The sequence below is a fragment of the Bubalus bubalis genome, chromosome 13, assembly GCF_019923935.1.
Source record: "Bubalus bubalis isolate 160015118507 breed Murrah chromosome 13, NDDB_SH_1, whole genome shotgun sequence".
Taxonomy (NCBI): domain Eukaryota; kingdom Metazoa; phylum Chordata; class Mammalia; order Artiodactyla; family Bovidae; genus Bubalus; species Bubalus bubalis.
In genome coordinates, this window is record NC_059169.1 from 59205155 (window position 1) to 59211154 (window position 6000).

General features: G+C 46.9%; 1 protein-coding gene across 6 annotated transcripts in view; it reads right to left on the reverse strand.

Annotated features, from left to right (window-relative positions):
* The window catches only part of KATNAL1 (katanin catalytic subunit A1 like 1), a 58084-nt gene extending 52927 nt beyond the window's left edge, over positions 1-5157 (reverse strand). The window contains exon 1 of one of the 6 annotated variants that reach the window (XM_006078584.4): positions 4765-5157. The gene's annotated coding sequence lies outside the window, so the exon portion shown is untranslated. Of the gene's footprint in view, positions 1-4114; positions 4543-4624; positions 4650-4764 lie in introns of those variants that run through there. The other 5 variants (XM_025262898.3, XM_025262899.3, XM_044927316.2 and 2 more) reach the window with 5 other exon arrangements.
* Between the last annotated feature and the right edge of the window lie 843 nt (positions 5158-6000).

A 6000-nucleotide genomic window follows, 5' to 3' on the forward strand; every position in this document is an offset into this window, starting at 1 on the left:
TCTTTAAATCTATCATCAACCCACAATACAATGTGGGTTGTATTGCACACACACAAAGCTTTCTTCCCAGTATAACTGGATTTCTCTCTTATACCAAGACCAAGAACTCCAGTGTTCTTGCATGGAGAATCCCAGGGACGGGGGAGCCTGGTGGGCTGCCGTCTATGGGGTCGCATAGAGTCAGACGTGACTGAAGCGACTTAGCAGTAGCAGCAGCAGCAAGACACACATTTGGGAAAACTAAAGTGTGAAGTCATGTGGGCCTTAGGAAGCATCACTACAAACAAAGCTAGTAGAGGTGATGGAATTCCAGTTGAACTATTTCAAATCCTAAAAGATGATGCTATGAAAGTGCTGCACTCAATATGCCAGCAAATTTGGAAAACTCAGCAGTGGCCATGGGACTAGAAAAGGTCAGTTTTCATTCCAATCCTAAAGAAAGGCAATGCCATAGAATGCTCACACAATTGCACTCAATTGCACTACCACACAATTGCACTCATCTCACACACTAGCAAAGTAATGCTCAGAATTCTCCAAGCCAGGCTTCAGCAATATGTGAACCGTGAACTTCCAGATGTTCAAACTGGATTTAGAAAAGGCAGAGGAACCAGAGATCAAATTGCCAACATCCGCTGGATCATCAAAAAAGCAAGAGTTCCACAAAAACATCTATTTCTGCTTTATTGACTACGCCAAAGGCTTTGACTGTGTGGATCACAATCAACTGTAGAAAATTCTGAAAGAGATGGGAATACCAGACCATCTAACCTGCCTCTTGAGAAATCTGTATGCAGGTCAGGAAGCAACAGTTAGAACTGGACATGGAACAACAGACTGGTTCCAAATAGGAAAAGGAATATGTTAAGGCTGTATATTGTCACCCTGCTTATTTAACTTACATGCAGAGTACATCATGAGAAACGCTGGGCTGGATGAAGCACAAGCTGGAATCTGGATTGCTGGGAGAAAATTCATAACCTCAGATATGAGGATGACACCACCCTTATGGCAGAAAGTGAAGAAGAACTAAAGAGCCTGTTGATGAAAGTGAAAGAGGAGAGTGAAAAAGTTGGCTTAAAGCTCAACATTCAGAAAATGAAGATCATGGCATCTGGTCCCATCACTTCATGGCAAATACATGGGGAAACTGTGGCTGATTTTATTTTTTCAGGCTCCAAAATCACTGCAGATGGTGACTGCAGCCATGAAATTAAAAGACGCTTACTCCTTGGAAGCAAAGTTATGACCAACCTAAACAGCAAATTAAAAAGCAGAGACATTACTTTGCCAACAAAGGTCCGTCTAGCCGAGGCTATGGTTTTTCTAGTAGTCATGTATGGATGTGAGAGTTGGACCGTGAAGAAAGCTGAGTGCCGAAGAATTGATGCTTTTGAACTGTGGTGTTGGAGAAGACTCTTGAGAGTCCCTTGCTTGGACTGCAAGGAGATCCAATCAGTCCATCCTAAAGGAGATCAATCCTGGGTATTCACTGAAGGACTGATGTTGAAGCTGAAACTCCAATACTTTGGCCACCTGATGAGAACAGCTGACTCATCTGAAAAGACCCTGATGCTGGGAAAGATTGCGGGCAGGAGAAGGGGATGACAGAGGATGAGATGGTTGGATGGCATCACCAACTCAATGGACATGAGTTTGAGTAAACTCCGGGAGTTGGTGATGGACAGGGAGGCCTGGTGTGCTGCAGTCCATGGGGTCACAAAGAGTTGGACAAGACTGAGCGACTGAACTGAACTGAATAACCAGCTTATTCTCAGAACCCAAAATTGCTTCAGATGTCACTATAATTTTTATATTAATTTTTAAGTTAATTCTTTTGTCTCCACAGTAATGGTTTTTAAGTAGGAAAGCAAATATTTTCAAACTAATTTTTAATGTGAGTGAAAGTTGCTCAGTCGTGTCCAACTCTTTGCAACCCCATGGACTATACAGTCCATAGAATTCTCCAGGCCAGAATACTGGATTGGGTAGCCATTCCCTTCTCCAGGGGATCTTCCAAACCCAGGTCTCCCGCACTGTAGGTGGATTCTTTACCAGCTGAGACACCAGGGAAGCCCAAGAATACTGGAGTGGATAGCTTATCCCTTTTCCAGTGGATCTTCCCCACCCAGGAGTTAAACCAGGGTCTCCTGCATTGTGGGCCGATTCTTTACCAGCTGAGCTACCAGGGAATCTACCTAATTCAGTTATAATATTTACATGTGAGGTTTAAGAAAAAAGTTCTGCTTTAAACTATTTTTATCTTTCTAAAATACAAACCTGTTAAGGCCACTGCATGTGTGCTCAGTAGCTAAGTCATGTTAGACTTTTTGCAACTCCATGGACTGAAGCCTGCCAGGCTGCTCTGTCCATGGGATTTCCCAGGCCAGAATACAGGAGTGGGTTGCCATTTTCCTCCTCCAGGGGATCTTCCTGACCCAGGGATTGAACTTGAGTCTCCTGCATTGCAGGTGGGTTCTTAACCACTGAGCCACCTGGGAAGCCCAATAAGGCCACTACTCCACTGGAAATTCTTCAATGGTGACCCCATGTTGAAGAAAAATTCTAAATTCTTTATCATGGTACCAAGTACTTTTGAGATCTGGTCTCTCCACTACACTGCAAGTATTCTGGGTTTCAGTCATCAGAACAGTCAAGGATTCCCCAAACACAAAACACTCAAATCTCTCCTTTGCTTTTGCTATGCCATTTGCCTAGAACGGCTTTCCTCAGCCTCACTCCAATAAAAGCTGAATAAACTTTCCTAGCACAAGTCAAATGTCACATCATTCTGGAGATTTCTCTTAATCTCTTTAGACAGAGTCACAATCCTCCCCAAGGGTACAAAGGATGCCATCAGTGGTTGAGATCACCATTTAGATGAGTTAGATCTACTTCGGTTGAAATTCCAGGCTCACACCTTACTCAGCTATGACCTTATTCAGCTATGGGCAAGGTCTCTGAGGCTGTTTCCTCATGTCTAAATAACCGGAGCTACTTCATAGGATTGTTGTGAGGGTAAAATAAGGCACTGCATGCAAAATATGTCTCCCATAGCGTAAGTATTCAATACATGTTATTGTGATATAATATCACTATAATGTATTCCCACTCTGGGCTCGCAGCAACTTGCACCCATCTCTCCACACTATTGTGATGACATGACTGTGTGCCCATGCAGGACACAGATGATCTTCTATCAGCTCTTAATTCCCACCACCTGGCATATTGCCTTGTGCATAATAGATCCTTAACAAATCCTGAATGAATGAATAAATAAATCCTAAATGAATAAATATTTCAAATTCCTTATGTATAACATAAGGCCTTGATTTTTTTTCCCCCAGTGGTCTTATTAAACTTACTTTTTATCTCCTCCTACAAAACTGCTTCTTTAAATAAAGTTTACAGTGACCAAAGAGAAAATGAATCTTATAGTGAGAGAAAATTAATTTTATAGTGACCTTGTCTTCTTGTTTAGAAACATACACACACAAAATAAGCCCATACTGCACCAATAATTTTCCAACACACCATTGTAAGATGCCAGATTTCTAGGATGGTTATCTATCTATTGAAAAATTTTAAAAGGGTGGACTAGGGAGGTTTTCTAAATCTGTATCAGCTTCCTTACCTCCAGGGCCTGGGCAAACTTTAGGGACTAAAATGTATTTCAGAGCATTAAAAAAAGAAAGAATGGTGCTTTTCATTCTGAAAAATGGTCCTAAGAAATTTTTAAAAACATTGTAATAATAGAAGAAAATAATTACTACTACCCACTGCTAAAAATTTGGTTTAAAAAGACAATCCTGTACTTAAAAGAAAATTAGTAATTTAAAGTACAAACAATCTTTAAAATGGCATCAAAATATGTGTAGGTAGTGTTCAGGCTAGTAGGCTGAGGTGAGGGAGTGCTCACTTTGTAATCCTGACCCTCAATAAATAAAATGCAAAACGGAAAAAATATCAGATACTACTATACAACAGCATGGTACCTTTTATCTACTTCCACACTTAACCTTTAAACATTAATGCCCTTTGAGTAATTATTAACCAATGGGTTTAATTAATGCAAACACCTCTGAACTACTTCAGAATAAATCTGATCAAGTACCTAGCAATAAAGGAGCGCATCAGGAAAAGGAGACAAATCGGTTAAAATATAGTTTTTCGGGTCGTCCATCAAAAGTGTGCCATACATACGGTTCTGCACCAAGAGGCAGCAATTAGGGAGGGAGAGAGGCGCCGAAGGCCCGAGGCCCCGCAGCCCCGGAGGCGACTCCTCCCCGACTCTACGCGGGGCGGTGGCCAGGCCGGGGTGGCGACAGCGCTGCAGCCGGGGCGGGACAAATGGCAGGGCGGAACGCCCGAGTCTCACCTCCACTTCCCCTTTAGCTCTCAGAACCCCATTCAGCGACCACCCCAGAATCCCCTCACCACAGACAGACTCTCCCTGTCTCCCCTGGCCGGCTCAAAGTTTATCGGTCTTTCTCAGCTGTCGGGGCCGCCGGGCTTTGTAGTTCGCCCGTCCGGGCCGAGCCACCAAGGCCGCAAGCCCGAGGAGCCGCCGAACTACAATCCCCATAATGCCCCGCGCGCCCACCGCTAGCGCTCTCTCTCTCACCCTTTCTCGCGCAGCACGCAGTCTCCTCCGCCGCGCATGGCCCCAGCGTCTCCGGCAGCGGGAGCTGGGGTGTGGCTGTCCACCCAAGCACCCCACCTCCGGCTCTCTCGCTGGCCCCCGTTCCCCCTCGGATTCATTACCTAGGTGCCGCAGGTCGGCCGACCGTTTTTGCCGCGGTCCAGGTGGGGTGGGGGTAGGGCAGAGGCCGCCGCCGCCGCCGCGGAGTCCGTTAGTTCGCGACGTGCGTGAAGAGGCGGCGGCGGCGCCGGCGGCGGCCGGTTGCCATGACAGCCGTGGGCCGCGCGGTGGGGCTCGGGGGAGCGCGAGGATTCGGAGTCGGCTCGGGGAGGAGCCTGGGCAGCGGCAGGAGCTGCGGGGACAGGGTGGCGCGAGGGTGCGCCGGGGAGCGGAGGGAGACAGCGACACTGGAGGACGGATGACGAGCTGAGCTCCGGGGCCGTCGCCGAGTCCTGCGCTGCAGCGTCCAACCCCCGTGCCAGGACGCGAGTCCGCTCTCTCCTGAGAGAGATGCGGGTGGCGTCAGAGGAAGGAGCGGCGCCGGCTCTGGAAAGGTCGCCGGTCCAGCCCCTCCCCCGCCGTCCATCCAGGCAGCCTCCTCTGGCCCGGCCGTCTGGTGTGTTTGAAACCTAAAAGCCACCTCTTTAGGGCTTCTTCACCAATAAAAACCAAATCTGCACCCTTTCACACCTCCTTTCTGCCATTTTCTGAGAGATAAAACGAATCATTTAGTAAAATATAATGCACACGGCCTTTACAATTATTCAGAAGGCTTGAGAATTTGTTAAGTGGCGTTGATTTCAATTGACAGCTGGTCTTTAATAACCCTTGAATAATCGGTATGGGGGAGAAGGAAATGGCAACCCACTCCAGTATTCTTGCCTGGGGAGTCCCGTGGACAGGGGAGTCTGGTGGGCTGCTGTCCAGGGGGTCGCACAGAGTCGGACACGACTGAAGCGACTTAGCATGCATGCATGCATGCTTTGGAGAAGGAAAGGAGAAGGAAATGGCAACCCACTCCAGTATTCTTGCCTGGAGAATCCCAGGGACAGAGGAGCCTGGTGGGCTGCCATCTATGGGGTCGCACAGAGTCGGACACGACTGACGCGACTTAGCAGCAGCAGCAGCAGCAATCGGTGTGGACTGGTCGTGACCCGCCTCAGAGATGGAGTGAGGTTAAGAGCAACAACTTCTAAAACCCAATTCACTGATAACCAGGGGCAGGTGAATCGCCTTGATGCTCAAACGTTTTCGTCTGCAAAATGGACGTAATAGCTGCCTCACAGGACTTTTGAGAAATAAAAGCTTTGATAACTAATGAAGCATCCTAAAATGCTGGGATTTAAACATAATTTTTA